General features: G+C 43.5%; 1 protein-coding gene across 2 annotated transcripts in view; it reads right to left on the bottom strand.

Moving 5' to 3' along the window:
* PAK3 (p21 (RAC1) activated kinase 3) overlaps nucleotides 1-14,517 on the bottom strand; it is a 277,117-nt gene extending 262,600 nt beyond the window's left edge. For both annotated transcript variants that reach the window (XM_082377247.1, XM_082377246.1), the window contains exon 1: nucleotides 14,325-14,517. The gene's annotated coding sequence lies outside the window, so the exon portion shown is untranslated. The remainder of the gene's footprint in view (nucleotides 1-14,324) is intronic.
* Nucleotides 14,518-22,255: the final 7,738 nt, after the last annotated feature.

Genomic DNA, 22,255 nt, shown 5'->3' with positions numbered 1-22,255 from the left:
ACGCCCATGAGGCCATGCTTCTGTGAACACGTAGCCTTTACTGCACTGATGAAGGATGTTCTGAGGACCAAGGTTAGGTGTGTCCTGTGTATCATGCTGACACAGCAGCAATTGTTCAAAAGGTGATTAATGATTAAATGCAGTTCAAAGTCTGTATCAAAGCACATATCTCTTCGAGAGTATGTCATAGCTTTTTCTTTTTCTTAAGAAAAGCTTGACCCAGAGTCATGTCTGATGCCTCAGTGAGAAGAGTAAAGTAGAAAGAGAAACGAGTTCCTTCCCTTAACTGATCAGTCGGTCTTCGATACATCATGTCTCGGGTGCTTTGGGGAATACAGACATGAGTAAGATATGGTCAGTGTCCTCAAAGAGTTTAAAACCTACCTAGGGAGACAACAAATTCACTCGTGTTAACTAGCATCGAAACAAAATAGTATAGGATATATGCTGCTTACGCATTATAGACCAAATGCGGCACAGGAGAGCTAAACTCTGAATCAGCTTCAGGATACATCCCCATGTCCGTCAGTGGTGCTGTCATCCATCTTGCTCAAGCCAGACACATGGAAGTCTTCCTTGATTGCTCCCTCCCCTCCGCCAACATATCCAGTCTACTAGCAAGTCCTTTTGGCTCTAGCTTTTGTTATTGTCTCTCATACCACCCTTTCTTCCCCTTCACAGCACTTATTACAACTTGCACAGTTGACCCTTGAACAACATGGGCCTGAGCTGTATGGGTCCACTTATAAGTGGACTTTTTTCCAATAGTAAATACCACAGTACTACACGATCTGCGGTTGGTTGAATCCATGGATGGGAACTGCAGATACGGAGGAACCGCATATATGGAGGGCTGACTATAAGTTATATGCAGATTTTTCATCTACACAGAGATTGGTGCCCCAAACCTGACATTGTTCAAGGGTCAACTGTAATTATGTATGTCTGTGTTTGTTTGTTTAATGTCTACCTCCTCCGCTAGACTGTGAGCTTCATGAGGGCAGAGCCTCTGTCTGTTTTGTTTATGATCATATTCCAAGTGCCTAGCACAGCACCTAGTATATAATAGATGCTCAATATGTGTCCTCGGGATGAAAGGATGAAAGAATAAAGGAGTAAAGAAGTGAGATGGTCTAAGAACCAGTAAGAGAACACCGTGAACAAAGGCATGGAAACGGGTATTTATGTGCAAGATGTATTCTGGGGATGAGGGTAGCCCGGTGTGGCTGGAGTATGGGGTCTGTGTTAAGTAAATGCTATTGGAAATGTATGTTATAGTCATTTATAGTCATATAGCAAAAAACCCTAAAACTCCAGGCTAAGAAGTGTGATCCTTATTTGGTCATGTCTACCATGCGGCTATCCTAGCCTGGCCCCAGCTAGCCCCAAACAACCCAGGGTGGGCACGATGCACCAGTCCTCCTCAGCTGCAAGAAGTTAGGGGTGGCACGGCCCCTACATCTCCAGCCATAGCCAGGGGCCCAGCAGGATTCAGAATGAACAACATCTGCTGTACCCAAGCAGCTGGTGGGAAAGTGGAAGGGGTCGTACAGAAGGGCTTGTTGTCAAAGTACATCAAAAGTCCTCTTGCGTCACGCAACACCTTCGGAATATTTCATAGATGTCCAAGATGCCATCAGGACCCTAATACTGCAGGCTGACCAATAGCTCTAGTCGTAATAATAGTGCCTACCTCACACGGTTACTATGAGGATGAAATGAGAGAATACCTATAAGGTATTTAGCATAGCGCCTCACATGCGGTAAGCACTCAGTGAATGTTAGGTATTATTTCTGTTATTAATACCTTCAACAGCAGCAACAACAATGATATTGAATAGTTGAGGGAAGAAATAATAAGGGCTGACCTAAAGCAGAGACATTGAGGAATCCAATGAGGGCAGCATGTGCCTGAAATGGTCAGTCACTGTGGGCCCCAGCGGTGGGGATACATGTATAGGGAAAGGCCTTGAGGCTGGTAGCCAGCCAGTGGTGGGTGGGGCAGGTTGCCTGGTCACTAGGCTGAGGCAGGTGATGCCCTGGGAGATGGCTCCCCTCAAGGCAGGCCTCGTCACCGGGATGCAATTCCCAGCTCTATCGATCAGGTAGGAATTGTCACTATGGCAGCATCTGCTTGCCTTTCTTGATGTATCACTTGGGGAGGAGATGCAGGGCCCTCTGGCCTGTTGTCTTGGAGGAAGGCCAGAAGGGAGTACGTGCCTGGGGGGGGGTGCCCGGGGAGGCGTGGGAGTGGGAGGGGCAACTAACAAAACTCTGTGCTGCCCGGGGCCAGGCTTCTATGGGAGCTGCTAAGCAAGGTCTGCCTTGTCCCCATTTTTGTCACTTTGTGAACCTGGGGGCCTGGGAATCAGCTGCTGTCCAGAGGCAGCCCGTGTGACACTGTGCAGTGCTTTTGCAGGAAGCACTCTTAGTCTCAGGAGGTCCCCATGCAGAAAGGCCATCTCCTCTGTTTACCCCAAACAACAGTACTTCTGATACTTCACAGGCATCAGAAACCTCTGCTGGGGTGGAAGCGAGGCCCAAAGGTGGCCCAGACACTGAGAAGCCAGGGACCAAAGGGCCTACAGGGTCACTAAATTTGGCAACAGACTGATAACACTTTTTTCAGCGCTTCTATGTGCCAGGAAGTGCGCTGAGACCTTTGCAGGAATGAGTTCGTTTATTCCTCAAAAAACCCTATGAGGTGACTACTATTATTATTCCCATTACACAGATGAAGAAACGGAAGATTTAAGAGGCTAAGTGACTTACCCAAAGTGCCTGGGCCAGAACTCATGCACTCATAATAATAAAATAAAATAGCTGCCGTTTACTGAGCATTAACTATGGGGCAGACCCTTGCCATATATTATCTCTTTGATTCCTTACTATAACTCTACAAAGTAGGTACAATTATTATTCTTTCCATTTTACAGAGCTAAGTCAGTTAGGTGGTTAAGAAACTTTCCAAGGTCACATAGTTAGTAGGAGATAGAGCAGGGATCTGAACTTAAGCAAATGATTCCAGCTCCTAACGTTTTAACCTTCCACTACCTTCTCTTTTTCTCCAAAACAGCTCTTTTACCAGGGAAAATCTGAAGACAACCACAGTCATATATCTTGGACCATTTGTTTTTGATGATCTGCTTGCTCTAATATCCCCACGGAAACGGGAGAGTCAGGATCATTACAGATGGGAAAACAGAGGCTTAGCAAGGCCAAGTGACTTGGTGGGCATTAGACACGGAGCCAGTGACTGAGGCCTTAAGAGACCTTGATGTCTACTGGCTCTTATGACCGGAAATGACAATAAAGAGGACACACACTGCAGAAAATGGGGGGGAGTCTTCATCTGGCAGCTCCAACTCAAAAGAGATTTTAGAGAAATTATAGCCAATATAAGATCCTTCCAGGAAAGAGCCAAGAAAAAAGAAAAAAAATTGTTTCTGTGCAGCGATGTTAAATCAATCCATGCACTCCAGTCAAAGGAGAAACCTGGGCTCCTTCAAATGGGGTCTTAGGTTATGGTTTGAAGATGGACTTGGTCCCATGGGTATACTCTGGAAATCTCTGGGCATGGATTTGTTGCACTCATGAGTTTGAGTCATATCAATTCGACTTCAGTGAGTCTGTATTGGTGGATGCCAAATATTCCTTGCTTCGTGCTGCAAGTTTGATAATGAGAATCAGACAAGAAGGACTTGGGTGAGCTGGAAACCCAAGAATCCAAGCCAACAAGACTGTTGTTCAGCCTATTCTGGGCCCTCCCCCTGACTACCTCCCCCTTTACAGTCTCCCCTTTAGCCGAGTGCATCCAGGAAGTCATTCCCTACCTCTGCTCCTCTATAACCTTGGCACCGGCTTCCAGAAGGGAGTGGAAGGAAGAAAATAACAAGTATGTTTCACATTCCCGGGATCTATGAAACTAACAGTAGTCACGGGGGTCTCAGGAATGTACTTCTCGATGCCAATATTTACAGCTTTACTCAGTTTTCAGTTCTCAAGAATCAAACCCAGGCTCCCAGGCCCACCCCTACAATGATACAGAATAACCCTGGCAACATTACTCTGCCATTAAAACCAACTCCCCCTTCTTTCTCGGTGTTTAAAGTTACCCAGACTCTTCAGGGCTCAGACTCTTCACACCCAAGAAAATCTGTTGCTATTCGCCTTTGGTACAACCCAGCCTGATACACGCCATAGGGAACCGTTAATAGCAGAATACTCTGTCCAACCATATGCAGGCCCCAGGACGAGACCGATAGATCACTGAGCCACTCACCAGCTGACTGAACTTGTGCAAGTCACTTGGTGGCCCTGAGCCTCAGTTTCTTCCCCCATGATATGAGAATACTAAGAGTGCCTACCTGATGGAGCTGTGGAAGGGACTGAATGAGATGATGCCTGCCAGTAGGGCACGGTACCCGGCACATGGCTCAGGAAAGGGTTGCTGTATGTAAAGGGTAAGACTTGCTGTCTCTGAAAGTTTGCCTTTGGAGAACCACTTCTCTAGCTCCAACTTCCCCTGTAATGAAGGGAAGGGCTGAAGGCTGAGACTCAGGGAAAGAAGTGGGGCAAAGAGGTGTGTACTTTTTTTTTTTTCCTTTGGCCACACCATGCAGTCTGTGGGATCTTAGTTCCTGACCACGGATTGAATCCAGCCCCGGCAGTGACAGCGACGAATCCTAACCGCTGGACCGCCAGGGAAGTCCCCAGAGGACTGTACCTGGATGCTGACCCCTTTCCTTTTGGCACTTAGAGGGCAGGACAGTATTGAGAGAGGGCCTATGACTGAAGGAAATTAAATCAGTAATGTGATGATGGGAGGGGTGATGGGTGGACAGAAGGTGTTCAGAGTGCAGTGTGGGTGGGGGGAGATGAGGAAAAAGCTCAGGGGTTGAAATCCCGCGAAACAAAAGAACCCTCTGCAACACTGTGAGTTGAATGAAGGAAAGAGAAACAAAAGCTTACAAAGTCAAAGGAGGGACAGAAGCTTCAAAAGGGATTCAAAGGAGAGCTTGGGCAGAAAGGGGCTGAGTTCTGGAAGCCTCGTTGTCCTTTCTCAGAAATGCTTCGACTGAAGATTTTGTGCCAAAGGGCCTGAAATATGCTCATTATTGGATAACTGGTCAGTTTGTTCATCCAGACTTGCTCTTATTAAAAAGAACAGTCTGCCCTCCACTCACCTCAGCAGAAACCAGCCCCAGGGAACTAGGTCAAAACCCAGCCTCCCCAAACGCGGTCTCATATCATAGGTTTCTCAGCCAGAGCTACTGGGAGACGTGGACTTTCCCACTTTGGAAAATGGGTTTCATTCCCTCAGGCCAGAAAGCCCAGGGGATCTTGCCTCCTGAAAGTTACCACAGGAGGGGGTTACAGCCTTCTCTGAGTCGTCTAAGGAGCTCGTTAACAGATAGACTTCCTGGGTCCACTCTTGGAGTTTCAGATTCAATTGGTTGAGGTGGGGAATCCAACATATTTTTTTGAAGTTCCCCCAAATGATTCTGTCACAAAGCAAACTTTGACTCTGGAGACAAGTATGCTTTGTATAGATAATCTATTCCTAACTATGTTTGCATTTTATATTTGAGGAGTCTGAGGCTCAGAGACAGTTAACCTTGTTCAAGGTCACACAGCTAATTAGTAACAAAAGCAGAACTGGAATTCGGGTCCTCTGCCTCCCAATTCACTGCAAGCTCCGCTTACCGACTCTCTTTGCCTCTTAATGAGATTGTCCTTTCTAGTTCAAGTGTGGGGACAGATGTCCCCTCCTGGTTCTAATCAGAGTTAAACAGCAACACTACCTTTGCAGAATAATTCATTAGAAAACAAAACATGACAATCCCCACGTTCTACGAAAAGCATCATGCATAGTTTTAAAAAGAAAATATGACCTTTTCCCTTATGACCATCCATAAGGAGAAACGTATCACATGATTTATGTGTAGAGACCAGTACCTGTGGCTATAATGTTTCAGTTTTAAATTATTCAGCACTGGGGAGTTCCCTGGCGGTCCAGTGGTTAGGACTTGACGCTTTCACTGCCGCGGCCCCGGATTCAATCCCTGGTCAGGCAACTAAGATCCTGCAAGCCACGCGGCACTGCATGCATGCATAAATAAATAAATAAATAGTTCAGCATCGAAGAAAAGACATCCTAGTTTTAAGATGGGACATTCGTTAACTTAACAACCAAAGCCATTTTTTTTCAAGGCAGCAAAGACTAATAATTATTTTCCTGGCCATCAGTTCCCCTGTGAAGGATCCTTACTTTAGTCCAAACCTTTAAAAGAAAAAAAACCCCACAAATATTAGATAGGATCTAAAGCCATTTTCCAAATACCAAGATTTTGAGGTAAATGGGAAACCACAAATAATAACTGGCAATAGTTCAAATAATCCAAATTATTCCTTTGGGGCCAATAACCCCCCTATCTTCCAATAGCTCAAAAGCATCCCAGGGGTGGGGTAAATACCACACTAGGTAAAGTGAACGATGGGTAAGTACAAGGGGCACTCTTAAATATATCAGATTAGGAAGCTGCACTTTAAAGGCACCTATATCCATCCCTAGAGGAGAGAAGTTGCCAGATTTTCAGCTAGCACGTGTTGGGGGTATGTCAGGAGCCTTTTCCAGCAATGTCCAACTCTCAGAACATTTCTCCTTTCCAGATGTGTCTTCTCCGTCTGCAAAATGGGTAACAACCATCACTGCTCTTTCATTTCCCACCCATGCTCTGCCACCCCCAAGGGATCTGACGGTTACTGCTGTCGCTCTTGCTCTTCTGACGAAAGATAGTTCTTAAGCCACACAAATGACCGCTCTGATGTCCATCTTCTCCTAATCCGTGGATCCTACCCGTGGCCTAAAGTAAACACCAAAATTCCCTTGACCATATCGGGATGTTGGCAGGAAAGAGATGCAAGAAGATGAAGCAAGCCCAGGCAGAGTGAGGAGAAAAGCTACACCTGTACCTGTTTGTCACTATTCCCTCTGCAGAGGGTGACACCACTGTTTATTTCTATTAGAATAACTCCTCATGGGAGGGCCTCAAACTTGTCCTCTTTGCAGGAAGGCAAGTTGGATAGAAGCTAACTCCTACTCAGCACTCAGCCTCTGGAAAATTCTGGAACCAACCTAGCTGACCTCAGAGTTTAGTGAAGATGCAGCAGTAGCTTTGTTCCAAGTGTCTTGCAAGGTACATCTCTAAAGTTCATTTGCCATTGTCTGCTGCTGCAGCTGCTGCCAGCAGAAATGATCCTAAATAGCCATTCATTTCACAGCGAATTTAGAGGAACTTGATGTTGGAAAATGCTTTCGACACAGTTCTAGTTGGAAATGAATTAAAAAAACATGTTTGCTTGAATAATTGAAGGTGAAACGTGTATTACATGCGTTTCACGTGCAGTTAGGGATTTCTGCCCACAGCGTTTTATGGTGCCAAATATGAGTTTCTGCCTAGCACTTGATTTAAGAAGCAAAACCTGAATTATCAGAAGACATCAAGAGGAGGAGTAAAGTATACTTTTATACACTGCAGTTGGAGTGTAAATTGGTTTAAAAAAATGAACACTTTAGAGGGCAATTTGGAAATATCTAGAAAAAAAAGAACTAAACAAATCCAGTCCTAGGAATTTATCTGAAGGAAATAATGAGCCAAACACATATAATATAGTCCAAGGACATTCACTGTGGCATTGTCGAAGTGCTCATAAAGGAATAGAATGACAATGGTTATTTTTAAAAATCGTAAACATTTCTGTGCAATGAAAGACACTAAAATCAAAGTCAAGAGATAAACAATAGACTACTTACTATATTTGCAACATAGATAACAGTTAAATTGTTACTACTCAAAATATATAAAGAGATCCCAGTTACCACAGTGAGAAAGAACAACCCAATAGAAAAACAGGCAAAGGATATGAAATGGCAACACAGAAAAAGAAATGCAGATGTGCTATAAACATACGAAAAGATGCTGGTACTCAAAAAAAATGCAAAGGAAAAGGAGATTTTTTTCAGCAATCACATTGTCAGAGATTGAAAGGACCAACCAACATAACTGAAATCGGTGAGGAAGAGCAGGGAGAAATGGCCATGTGCATGGGGGGCAGGTGGGGAGGGAAGTCGCTGTTACCTTCCTGGAGGGCAATTGGGCAGGCTCTCTAAAAATCACAGGTGTGCAAACCAAACTCTTTGAACCAGCAAGGTCACTACTGTGAATTTATACAACAAAAACGCTGGTGACAGTATGGAGAGATGCATGTAGAAAGAGGTAGGCTGCACCAATATTTAATAATTTGTAAAAATTTGAAAGAATGCAAAAATCCAATAAAGCTCGTATTAGAAATTAGGTCAGAACCAGATGACAGAATACTATGCAACTGTTAAAAAGAATGAACTAGCTAGAAGTGTACTGGCGGGCAAAGACCTCCAGATATAGAGTCCAATGCAGAGCATGTTGTAGAACAGTGTGTGTAGTCTTGGTCACATCTTTTATTATTATTTTAGGCACATGAATACATATATGAATATTCATAGAAACACACACAAAATGACACAAACCAAACTGTGAACATAGTGGGGGATCAGTGGTGGAGAGGCCAGGAACATTCTACTTCATATTCCTATTTTTACAAGCATGAGCATATATTATTTTGATCATAAAAATGCTTTTTTTAACAAGAAGTGAGGCAAGCTGTGCCATTCCCCCACAATGTCCAGCTCCCACTCCCAGCCTCTAAAAATGTCCTCTTCAAGGACATGTGTTCCAGCATCTAAGACAATTTCTAATCCCCAAAGCCATGAGCTTTTGCTATTTAGAAGTTGAAGTAGGACGAGAAAGGCTGGAAAGAAATGGAAGAGTTGTTGACTTCTTTTAGAAGAGTTTCGCTTCATGCAGTGGTGGCATGATTGACACCCTTTCTAGAACGATCTCCCTCTCCCATCCTTCCAAGTCTCCTGCCATTCTTCCTGCCATGACTCCTTTCCTCCCCATCTCTTTCATAAGGCTGGGAGAAAGGGAAATGACCAGCAAGTTTCAGTTCCTTTTTTGTTTTTCCCTCAAGTCCAGGACTCAATCCCATTCTTTTATCCTAAAGAAATGCCACTCTAACCAACCCCGTACCCCCAGTCTTTTTGGCACAAGACTCATCCCAGTATTTCCAATTCCCTCCTCGGTAAGGTTGACAATTCCAGCTCTGGGAATCTTTCGTATGTAGGGAGCATCTACAAGTGACCCTAGGCTGTGTACCAACACCAACAGCCAGCAGAGCAGGAGCCCGAGACCCAGATGGGCCTGAAATTACATGCATGTGTTAATGGATGTGGGCCCTTCTTTGAGGAGTGCATCAGTAGCTTTCATCAAGCTTTGAAGGAGGTCCTTGGGCCACACGATGTTAATAATGACCAAGATAGAGGGACTTGGATGCTTGAATCACCCACTGAGTATTTCGACAGAACACCCAGTCCTTAGGTTTCCAGCTGGCCACACGGCTTGGTGAATCAGACAACAGTACACTCAAGAGGAATGGAGACTGAGAGATACGGGGAAGCATAGCCTTTGAGGGCTCCACTAGAGACCTGTCCCTCTGCTAAAGCCCACACAACTCAGGCCTGGACATGACCTCCAGGTCCCACTGAATGAGCCAATCCACACTCCCCTGAACTACACAAGAACACAGCTGGGGGATTCCCTGGTGGCGCAGTGGTTGAGAATCTGCCTGCCAATGCAGGGGACACGGGTTCGAGCCCTGGTCCGGGAAGATCCCACATGCCACGGAGCAATTAGGCCCGTGAGCCACAACTACTGAGCCTGCGCGTCTGGAGCCTGTGCCCCGCAACAAGAGAGGCCGCGACAGTGAGAGGCCCGCGCACCGCGATGAAGAGTGGTCCCCGCTCGCCGCAGCTAGAGAAAGCCCTCGCACAGAAACGAAGACCCAACACAGCCATAAATAAATAAATAAATAAATAAATAAATAAAAATTAAAAAAAAAAGAACACAGCTGGGTCTAGTATAAAGAGCACAAGGAGGCAGCAGATCTGAGTTTTAGCTTTTAGGATGACTTCTGTCATGTGGTAGCTGTGTGACCTTAGGCAGCTCACTGTCCTTCTCTGGTCCTCATTTTCCTCATCCAAACAGAACATTCACACCAGATGAACTTCACAAGGCACTTGTAGCTCTACCATACTATGACTCTGCCCTCCTGGACAGGCATTTCCACTCAGCCCTCCAGAACAGAGAATGACTTCACTCTCAATTTCCAGTATCACATCTTAAAGTCACACAGTTTTCTCTTGTGGCTAAACCCAAATCCTTCCTACTGCACCTGAAGCTTGCTGCTTTCATGCGGGGAATGGCTGGTCCGTGTACAGAGCACTGTAGACTATACCTCTAATGCCTTCACATCAGTCTCTACCTCAAACCCAGTTTGCAATGATCATTAGCAGTAAATCCTCAAGAACTCCATTATTCTAATGGCCACGGCTTCCTAGTGGCAAAATGGACCCCGGAAACTGTGCTCAAGAAACCTCTCCTGCAAACAGGACTCTGGCCCCGATGGGCCACTGGGGCCACTGGAGATGAGCCCTGCAGCAGCCAGCTTCCAAGATGGTCCTTTAGAACTGCTTCTGCAAGAGGATGAGTGTGAAGGATAAAAGCAACTTCCCAACTACATTTAATTCCCACCTCCAGGGTTTTCTGGTCAGCAGGGTGTGTTCAGATTGATGGGACTTTTCTTGAGGCTGTACTGATGATACCTCTGGACCAGGAAATTAAAGGCCACACTGAAATTGCCAGGATGTGAAAGGAAATAAGCCCAGAGAACTGAGTCACTCAAGGTTGAATGAGGATAGGTCTTTGCAGTCAAAGCAGAGCAGAGAACTGAGGCAGTCTGCCCAATAATGCAGCAGAAAAACAGGATCGGGGCTGGAACTATCAGGATAATTGCCTTAATTCTTCACTTCCCTTTCATAATAACCTTGAGTTTATATAGAGCCTTTCTTCTAAGGAGCTCAAAATACTTGCAGAGATATTATCTTAGTTGTCATCACACCATCACAGTCAATGATTATTATCAACTTCATTTTACACATGGGGGAAGGAAAGCCTAGAGGGCTGAAGCGAGTCATCCAAGTTTACCCAGCAAGACACCGACAGCCTCCAAACTCAGCACAAAATGCTCTTGCCCAGCATTGCCCAAAGAATGTTCTTCTCCACACCAGCCCAGCCAAATGCTTCTTGGAACACCAGGTTCTGTGGGAAAATATATCTGGGAAATGCTGTTCTCTTCTCCTGGAGAGTCACAATATACCCTAGCCTAGTAAAGCCTTTTAGAAGCCTTGCAATAAGCAAAACCGTTTTTGTTCAAGCAATAATTTCTCAAAGTAAACTTAACCACAAAACTCTGTGTGTGTGTGTGTGTGTGTGTGTGTGTGTGTGTGCGCGCGTGTGTGTAACACCTACTAACATCCTATGGAACTAGTCTTTTTTGGAACCCACACTGGGAAGCATTGTCCTAGCCAGTAGACTAATCCGAGTATTAGCACAGCAACAGATCAATTCCATTCCAGCCCAAGCTGGGGGGCGGGGGGTGTTTCTTAGAGCTACTGCCCGATACCGTCTGGTATTGACAGCCAGTGAACAAAGGACCTTGATGCGCCCAAAGGACCCCAGGCTATCATTTCCTCTGCAGCAGGGCATTGGCCAGATGGGAAGAAGCCAATTCAAACTCACCCACTTCTGCTGGCACTCCTTTTTAATAGAACCCAGGGCTCTTTTTGGTCTTCATTTAAGGGAGGAGACGCTCAGGATGCTGGTCCAAACCCTCAGAGCCCCACTCTTAACTAGTAGAATTTTGTGCCCACCAGGCACTTCCAGTAGAAATCACCCATCTCTGAGGTTCATTTCCAGTGCCATTCATCAGCCCATGCAATCAGCGCCAACACAACAAAACAGGAGAACGTGCCCCTGTTCTGGCTTCACTGCATGAGTATTAGAGTAGTCATTGGATATCCATTTCAGAACTAACACACAGCACAGAAATCTTGTGCTATTATTAATTACCAGTGACACTACTAAAAGTACCTAAGATGTAAAACTCCCTGAAGACCCTGTCCTGATTAATTTGTATTTTACATACAATTCAAATGATGAAAGATCACAGACAATGGATTTAATATTTACTACTGACATTTTCATGTTTTCTTTTAGTGTTTATTAAACATCCACGCCATGAGGGAAAATGCTTCCACTGAAATTGGTAAATTTGTGCACAAAAAGTAAATGTAATGCAAGTATACCTTTCTGCATCCATCCATTGGCTATGCGAACAACTCTGTGTAAATGGATTTTTGGTAAAAATATTCACTGTAAAGGTCACAGGGGCACTGTTATTTAAGATGATTTGATTATGAATCCTTTTGTAAAGCAACAAATTCTGCAATGTGAATACTGTCCATCTAGTTTGTTTGCCTTGTAAATCCATACTTACACATATCAGGTTTGCTTAAAGCAAAACACACTAATATTAATAAGTAAGCTAGACATTTTTTTAAATGGGGATGTGTTCTGATCCTTATCGGTCTGCAGTCCTGGCTCCTTTTTGATTCACCATTAATCACCAGCCCTGAGTTTGTTGAGATTCATCCTGAGTTTGTTGAGAATGTGACAGCAACACTTCCAAGGACTCTCTGCAGTTTTACTTAACTATGACCCCTCTGCCTTTATATATGCTGTCCCTTCAACTTAGCCATCTGGTGAATTAATTCTTCAAGACTCACTCAAATGTCACTTTCCCTGCGAAGACTTCTTGATCATTCCCCCCTCCTCCAGCCAGGCATCCCCTCTTCCATGCTCTCACAGCACCCTGCCCAGCCCTTGTCAAACTCTACAGTAATGATCTGTTTACACATTCTCTCTTGCCTACCAGACTATGCACTCCCTGAGAGCTGAGATGATGTTTTATTCATTTATTCATTGCTGTACTTCCAATACCTAACACTACTGGCACATAGCAGGTGTTTAATAAATGCCAGTTGTTTGACTGAATGATCTCTGTCCGTAACTGTACATTTTTGAACCCTGAAAAACGCTTTATTAAAACCATAAATTAAAATGTCAAAGAGGAGGTTTACCAGTTTTGTTCATTTTATTGATATCTTCTCTCTTTGATTAAAAAAAAAAAAGAGCATGCCAATCACACCTTACGGGTCAACAACAACAAAAAACTCTCAACCAAATTCACAACTAAGACATGGTGCTTTCGGTATGCCCCTTTTTCTCCAAACATACAGCTACAACGTAACCCACCACTAACATAACTGCAGTAAAGAAGACATGAGGATCCACTAATTAAAGGGGTGGGGTGAGGAAGTTAGGAGGGGGGGAGTTGCTGCAGAGATCACTGTAAGAGCTTTGTATCCTCATTGGCTGAGAGCGAGAAGCCTGCCAAGAAAGTTGGGCATCTTTGGGGGAACAATAACGATGTCCAGTAGGACCTGGCCAACGTGGCTAGAAATTCCACATCTAGAATGTCCTAAGCAACAGCCCCAGCTGGGGTCTCTCCATCACTTTGAAACCATCATCACCCTTCCGACACGGGCAGAACAGGTTGGACCTGATCGGCCTGCGTGTTACTGCAATCTGGCTTGGCATGGGATGATACCCAAGGACATGTAATGCCAGGAGTAGCCCAGCCCCATGGCACACACACACACACACACACACACACACACCACACTCCAACTCACACTCACTGAATCCCACATAAAACCAGCACCGTCTCCCACATCTGCATTCCTGTGTGCCCAGTCACACACGGGGAGTGCCCCCTCACATTCCCTCACTTCCCTAGACTGCCCGGCCCACACCCCACTCTACGGGCAGACTGCAGCGTCGCCTGGAACTGGAAGCTGGTGGGGACTGGGTTTGTTGTACGCAACAAAGCCCCGTGCACCCAGGTGCCCCGCTGGCTCGGCTCCATCCATCTCTCCCCTCCCCCATCCATGAGCTCCCAGACAAGAGAAAGCTCAGCTCTGGGAAGTGGATGCGGGGAGCGGGGGCGAAAAGAAAGAGAGCTTTCGGGGTGGGCGGGGGCAGGAGTCCGGGCAGCTTCCGAGCTACCTCGCCCTGAAGCGACAGGGACGGCGAACTGGCAAAGGGACCGAGCTGCCTTCCCACCCCCACCGCACCCCATCTATTCATAGAAAAAGACCCACAACTGAGAAATAATCTACCCTCCCGTCCGCCCCATGCCCTCCTAACGGCTCTCGGAGCCACTGGCGCTCCAACAGCCTGCAACAAAGCGCCCCCGACACAGACCTGTTCCAGCCTCTCACTGGCCCGAGCGAAGGGGAGCCGCGGCTGAGGGTTCTGCCCTTAGCCGCCGGGCAGCAGGCGCCAGGGGATGGGAGGAGGAGCAGGAACTGGGAGAGGAAGGAGAACGAGAGGGGAGAGGAGGCACCGCAGCGGTGGAGGCGGCGGCCGGAGGAGGCGGAGGAGGCGGAGGCGGCGGAGGCGGCGGAGGAGGCGGCGGCCGGAGGAGGCGGAGGAGGCGGCGGCGGCGGCGGAGGCGGAGGAGGCGGAGGCGGCGGCGGCGGCGGCTTCTGTGGCAGCTGCTGAGGATGCTCGGGCGAGGGGCAGGGCTGGGTGCGCGGGGCGTGGGCTCACGTGCGCCCCATGGCCCGGGGATGCGCGCGCGTCTGGGTGTGTAAGAGCATCTGGGTGTATTTTGACTGTGATTATTCCAATTCCGACCTAGTCTGGAACTTGTGGTTCCTGCAGCCAGGCGGAAGTGAAACCCTTTCAGTCTCCCAAGCCTGACTATGCCGGCCAGGGGATGGGGGTTGGGGGTGAGGGAGCAAGATGGGGAAGAAGGGGTTCAGTACCAGGGCGCCAGGCCTGCCGTCAATGACCACATCCCTACCTTCATTCAGTCTTCCTCCTGGGCCCTGGTAAATTGCATCCACACATATCTTTGGGAAACCTATAGCTAAGGAGAATAGAAAGAGACCAAGAGACCAAGGACAGTGACCATCACATCCTACTGAGAGAGTTGTTCGTACCATGCTCAGTGCTGTCTGGACTACCCAGAGGGCAATTGCTGTTCTACCTTGGGATTTACTTTCACGAGTTGAGGTACCCATAATTTCATACAGGTTCTGAGTTCTGCCTTTTCTCCTGTCTCTCATTCCATTGCAAAATCTCTGTGCTTGTAACCAAGGTGGCATACAATCAATTCTCTAAGTTTTAGTCTGCTCACCAAGCCAATACTATCCAGATCCCTGGCGTCACTGGTCACTTCAAGGGGTCACTTAATCCTCATGCCACTCTCCCTCTAGGAGTGGGGCACTCAGTTTAGATGAGAACCAAGACTGGTTTCCTTGAAGTCAGTGGGTTGAAGATCATCATGGATCCAGCTGGAGACTCAGTTTGGATCTGCACCCCTAAACCAAAGATAGAGGGAAACCAATTGTGAGAGGCATAATTTTTCTCTATGATGGAATCCTTGGTGAACCCCTTGCTTGGAGCCCTGCTGAAAATCTTCCCACTAGTGACCTTTTGAGCATTCCTCTTCATCTTGCCTAATGGCTTCTGCTTGTACAGCACTTTGGGATTTACAAAGTACTTCCTCATAGTGGAATACCTACCCTATCATCTCGGTGAATTAGGCAAGGAAAATATCATTATTTGTATTTTACCTACGAGGAAACAGATTCAGAAAAATTAAGTGGATTTGCCTAACATTACAGGCTAATAAGTGGCAGATCCAGAATTGGGACTCAGGTCTTCAGATTTCTAGGGCAAAACTTCTTCTTCTTTTTTTTTTTTTTTTTTTTTCTCTTTACTGCACTGCGCAGCTTGTGGGATCTTAGTTCCCTGACCAGGGATCGAACCCAGACCCTGGCAGTGAAAGCACCGAGTCCTAACCCCTGGATCGCCAGGGAATTCCCAAAGCTCCTTTTTAAATGACATCTTGGAAAGAAATTTCAGATGCATCTATTGATCTCCATGTTGGAGGGTAATGGTTTAGTGCCTTGGCTAAATTGAAATTAACTAAAATGAGATTTTGAAAAAGTATTTCAGTTAGCTCGATATATTCAGGTGCAACTCACAAGTTAGTAAGTAGAAAAGAGTTAACAACTTTTAGGCCTCAGTCCCCAATCAGCAGACAAAATTATTCCTCTGACTCTGCTACCAACAGCTACTGTAAGAATAATTTGGTACAGAAAGGACAGTAGGAAGAGGCATGTGACATAGACATTTGAATTTCCTGGGGTGGTAATCTTGTGAATGTTTCCCCCAGGAGCTAGATCTTTGTCTTCTAAGTCATGAGAATGAAATGGAAGAAATTAACTACCTGATGATCCTGAGCATGTAGGCCGCCCCCCTCACTGGTGCCTAAGGATTGATCATGTTAACTGCCCTGTTACCTCAACATCAACCAATCAGAGAATTGTGCACGAGATAATCACATACCCTAAGACCCCCTCCCTCACTTTGCTTCTAAAAATGCTTTGCTGGGGGAATTCCCTGGCAGTCCAGCGGTTAGGACTCTGGCCCGGGTTGATCCCTAGTTGGGGAACTAAGATCCCGCATGCGGCTCCGTGCAACCAAAAAAAAAAAAAAAGCTTTGCTGAAACCCTTTGGGGAGTTTGGGGTTTGGGGGGGATCATGGACACCCCCACCCCGGTTCTCCTTGCTTGGTCCTGCAATAAACCTTTCTCTGCTCCAAACCTCAAAGTTTCGGTATTGTTTGGCCTCACTGTGCGTCGGGCACACGAACTTGCGTTCGGTAACAATACAAGTGCCTAAGACATAGCAAGACTCGATAAATGATAGGTATTATTGTTAGAGAGAATAAAAGCAACAACTACTTTAATGGGTTTTCTCCATTAAAAGCAGAAATCCTTTATTACTAGTGGTACCTCAATATTGAGAGAATGCAGAGGAAGAGATTGCTTTTCTCCAGGATAGGCGAGATCAACTGGTGGTGATAGGAGATAGGCATGATAAACAAAGAGAGATGAGGGATTTTCTGCAACTACTGAGGACCAGCATGGAACTAAGAAGAGAACAGGATCAGAAGAGGATGATGGAAAGAGGACATCGAGGATTGGGAGTATATGCCCGTTAACGGTTTCGTAACAATGCACAACGTATGTGGTTTACTCAAAGGGGTGTTTTGGCTCTTCTAAACAAGTTCCTGTTTATCAAAAGACCTAATAAAGAACTCCATTCAAAGTCTGTCAGAAATACCTGAATCTGACATTTAGCCAGGGACTCCCTGTTCTGATTTGGTACCAAATAGAGATTATTCTTATTTGAGCCTTGCCAAGCACAGAGAGGTTGAGTCATAACAATGCTCAGAGCCAAGATGCAGAAAAATTGTGAAGGAGGTGAAATCTGTCTCTGACACTCTTCCAGTTTCTCTGTGTTACACCCTTATCTTCCCACTTAAACTCTCTGGACATCAAAATCCCTGCATTTCCCAACCGTGCAAAAGTGACCTGATTTAGTTATTTACAATGAAGTGCCTTTACATGCTTCTCTTCTCAAAAGGTAGACTAACAGGAGGAAGCAGTGCTAAAACCAATGAAATGGATCAATAACGGTAGAAGTTCAGGCGTTCGGAGTGGTAAAGATAGCTTGGGTGCCCTCAGGTCGTTTAGGTATGAGACTCTCCATGAATAAGACCAGACTTTGGAAATGTAAATTCACATCATAACAGAAACCCAGAACAAGAAGAGGCATTAGTTATTATTTCCAGTCCAACCGTTTTGTTTCACAAGCCATTAAACCAAGGCTCAGAATGGTTAAGTGACTCTTCCAAGACCACATAGCTCCCAAGAAGGAAAGCCAGGACTTGAATTCCAAGCACAGATCTTTTTCCACTACACTGTCCTACTCCATCAGCCGGGAAGAAAACCAGGAACAATTGCTTGGAGTTGACATTTGAAGCTTTATTCCAGGTACATAGGGATGGCATGAAAATAAGAATAGAGGGCCAAAATGAAGGTGCAATCCTCTTTCTTGCTTTCTTTAGCTTGCTCCTCACAAGTAGCTATTTCAAACAAGACTGAAATGCAGAATGGTCTATGTGATGCCAGGCACCTGACTCTGGAAATGATATTAGAGGTATAAGACTAGGCTGAGGGTGGACAGAGTCCTGGTCACTCCCTGAATCATTTTTTTATTATTGTGGTAAGAACATTTAACATGAGATCTACTGTTTAAACAAATTTGTAAGTGTACAATACAGTACTGTTAACTATAGGCACAATGCTGTACAGCAGATCTCTGGAATTTAGTCATCTTGCATCACTGAAACTTTACACCCCTTGAACAGCACCTCCTTATTCCCCCTCCTCCCAATCCCTGGCCACCACCATTCTACTCTCTGGATATTGGGGTGCTGATAGGAATTGCATTGAATCTGTAGGCTGCTTTGGGTAATATGGACATTTTAAGAGTATTAAGGCTTTTAATCTATGAATACGAGATGTCTTTCCATTTATTTGTCTCTTTTTACATTTCTTTCATCAATGTTTTGTAGTTTTCAATGTACCAGTCTTTGACCTCTTTGATGAGGTTTATTCCTAAGCAGTTTATTATTTTTGATGTGATTATAAATGGTATTGTTTTCTTAAACTCCTTTTTGAATAGTTCACTGTTAGTGTATAGAAACGCAACTGACTTGTGTATGTCATCTGCAAACAGAAATAATTTTACTGCTTCCTTTCCAATTTGGATGCCTTTTTGTTCCATCTAATTGCTCTGGCTAGGACTGCCAGTACTATGTTGAATAAAAGTGGCAAGAGTTGGCATCCTTGCCATGTTCTTGATCTTAAAAGAAAAGCCTTCGGTTTTTCGCCACTAAGTATGATGTTAGCTATGGGCATTTCATATATGACCTTTATTATGTTGAGGTGATTTCCTTCTTTTTTTCCAGCTTTATTAAGGTGTAATTAGTAAATTAAAATTGTATTTTGTATTTGTACAAATTGTAAATTTGTACAATTGTAAAATTGTAATTGTATTTAAGGTGTACAGCGTGATGTTTTGATATATGTGTACACTGTGAAGTGACTACCGCAATCAAGCTAATTAACACATCCATCACCTCACATAGTTACCTTTCTTTGTGTGTGTGGCAAGAACACATAAGATCTACCTTAGCAAATTTCAAGTATACGATACAGTATTATTTATGGTCACCATGCTGTACATTAGATCCCCAGAACTTATTCATCCTGCATAAATGAAACTTTGTACCCTTTGACCAAGGTAATTTCCTTCTATTTCTGGTGTGTTGCGAGGTTTTTTAAATTATTATTATGAAAGGATGTTGAATTTTGTTAAATGCTTTTTCTGCATCTATTGAGATGATCATGTTATTTTTATCTTTCATTCTGTTAATGTGGTGCCTCACATGAACTGATTTTTATATGTCGAACCATCCTTGTATCTAAAGAATATATCCCACTTGGTCATGGTATGTGATCCTTTTAATGTGCTGTTGATTCTGGTTTGCTAGTATTTTGTTGAGGATTTTCACATCTACGTTCATCAGGGATATAGGCCTGTCATTTTCTTTTCTTCAGTTTATTTGTCTGGCTTGGGTATTAGGGTAATGATAGCCTCATAAAATGAGTTTAGAAATTTTTCCTCCTCTTCAATTTTTTGGAAGAGTTTGAGAAGAATTGGCATTAATTTTCCTTTAAATGTTTCATAGAACTCACCTGTAGAGCCATCTGGTCCTGGGCTTTTCTTTGTTGTGAGATTTTCAATTACTGATTCAGTCTCCTTACTAGTTAAAAATCTGTTCAAATTTTCAATTTCTTCATAATTCAGCCTTGGTAGGTTGTATGTTTCTAGAAATTTATCCTTTTCTTCTAGGTTATCCAATTTACTGATGTATAATTGTTCTCAGTAGTCTCTTACAATCCTTTTTATTCCTGTGGTATCAGTTGTTATGTCTCCTCTTTCATTTCTGATTTTATTTATTTGACTTTTCCCTCTTCTTTTTTCAGTCTAGCTAAAAGTTTGTCAATTTTGTTTATCTTTTTAAAAAACTCAGTTTCATTGATTTTTTTTCTATTGTGTTTCTATTCTCTATTTTGTATATTTCTGCTCTGATCTTTACCATTTTCTTCCTTCTGTTAACTTCAGGCTTAGTTTGTCTTATTTTTTTAGTTCCTTGAGATGTAAAGTTATGTTGATTGACTTCTTCTTTTTTAATGTCGGCACTTACTGCTAAAACTTCCCTCTTAATACTGCTTTTGCTGCATCTCATAAGTTTTGGTATGTTGTGTTTTCCTTTTCATTTGTCTCAAGATATTTTCTAATTTCCCATTGATTTCTTCCTTGATCCATTGGTTGTTTAGGAGTCATCCTATGAGTCTTGCATTTTTAGAATAAATTCCTGTTAGGAGCATATTTTAATGAGCCTCTACTTAAAATAGGGTACCAGGAAAGAATCTAGTTAGTGAAAGTTTCCAGTTTGTTGGGGTCCTGTTAATTAAAGTTTTACTGTAATCTCAAAACACAGAAAGGATTTAAAAGAATCTGACCTTTAAAAAATAGAACATAAAACACAACACTATTTAGTCTTACTTTCCTCTGTTTTATTGCCATGTTTCTTATCTAAGCTGTTGACATTTACTTGGGATTTAAAAGTTATCACAATATATGTATAACTGATTCACTTTGCTGCACAGCAGAAACTAACACAACACTGTAGATCAACTATACTCCAGTAAAAAATTTTTAATAGAAGTTATCACAAGATTTATTAACTAGTCTCTCTACTCCTATACATGTTTGAAATTTCCTATAATACAAGTATAAAAAAAGACACGGTCCCTGTACTCTGAGAACTGGAAGGAACTCAGCATTGGATTGATCATGGATTTCAATTACTGCTATATGTTAATTAGTATAATTTCTCTGGAGGGCAAGGTGGCAACGTATATCAAAATTTTTAAACATTAAGTGTGGCAAAGAAGTTTCCCCAGGCAATATCTCCTGAATTCCATAATTGGAAAAATTATCAGGAGGCCTGGTTTCCCCTCCTGATTAGATGAGTTATTTCTATGGACAAGTTCTTTGTTTTAGGACCCAATTTCTTGATCTACAAAATTGGTAATAATTTTTTAAACACGTCTCTTTGTAAAACTGGGAAAGATGAAAGCCTTGTGGGAAGAGTATTACATAATCCATAGTTTTCAAATATTGATGCAGAAGGCAAAATATGGTGAGTGTGGGTAATGTGTATGGTCCTTTGAAAGTTAAATTATAAAGGAAATGGAAAATGATTAATTTTAGACTAATTAAAGTATGCATGTTAAAATGGCAAGAGTGATCAACAAAAGTATAGACATGAAATATATGACTTTCAAATTGGTAGAGAGGAAAAGGGAATACAAAAGAAAAAAAAGCTTAATTTAAAAGAAGCTGGACTTCCATCGTGATCCAGTGGTTAAGACTCTGCACTTCCAATGCAGGGGGCATGGGTTCAATCCCTGGTCAGGGAACTAAGATCCCACATACCACAACCAAAAAAAAAAAAAAGATAAACTGAGGCATATTAAACATTAAAAAAAAAAAAGAAGAAGAAGCCAAGAAAAGAGGAGGAGGGAAATGAAACAGTAAAAGGGACAAATAAAAATCACACAATAGGGACATCCCTGGTGGGCCAGTGGCTAAGACTCTGCATTCCCAATGCAGGGGCCCCCAAGGTTCGATTTCTGGTCAGGGAGCTAGATCCCGCATGCCGCAACTAAACATCCCACATGCCACAAGGAAGATCCTGCATGCCGCAACTAAGACCCGGTGCAGCTAAATAAATAAACAAATATTTTTAAAAATAAAAATAAATAAAAACCACATAATAAGGGATAAGAATAAATCCAAATATATCAGTAATTGCCCTAAATATAAATGGGCTAAAGTATTCAATTAAAATGTCAAGGATTGTCAGAATGAATAAAAGAACAAAACCCAGTTATATAATGTTTATAAGAGAAATAATTTCATTTGGACTTCAATGTAAAGACATAGAAAGACTATATGTCAAAGGATGGAAAAATATTACTGGGCAAAAACTGACCAAAAGAAATATGAAGTAGCTATTTTAATAATATAATATTTTAAAATGTAAGGCAAAAGCATTACTAGGGGGAAAAAGAGTCACTTCATAGTGGAAAAAGTAAATTCAGCCAGGAAGATATATCATTTCTAAGTGTGTAATT

Source organism: Balaenoptera borealis (assembly GCF_965194805.1).
Source record: "Balaenoptera borealis genome assembly, chromosome: X".
In the NCBI taxonomy this organism is placed as follows: Eukaryota; Metazoa; Chordata; class Mammalia; order Artiodactyla; family Balaenopteridae; genus Balaenoptera; species Balaenoptera borealis.
Note: the sequence above shows the minus strand (reverse complement) of the source record. Positions and strands in the feature narration are given on the sequence as shown.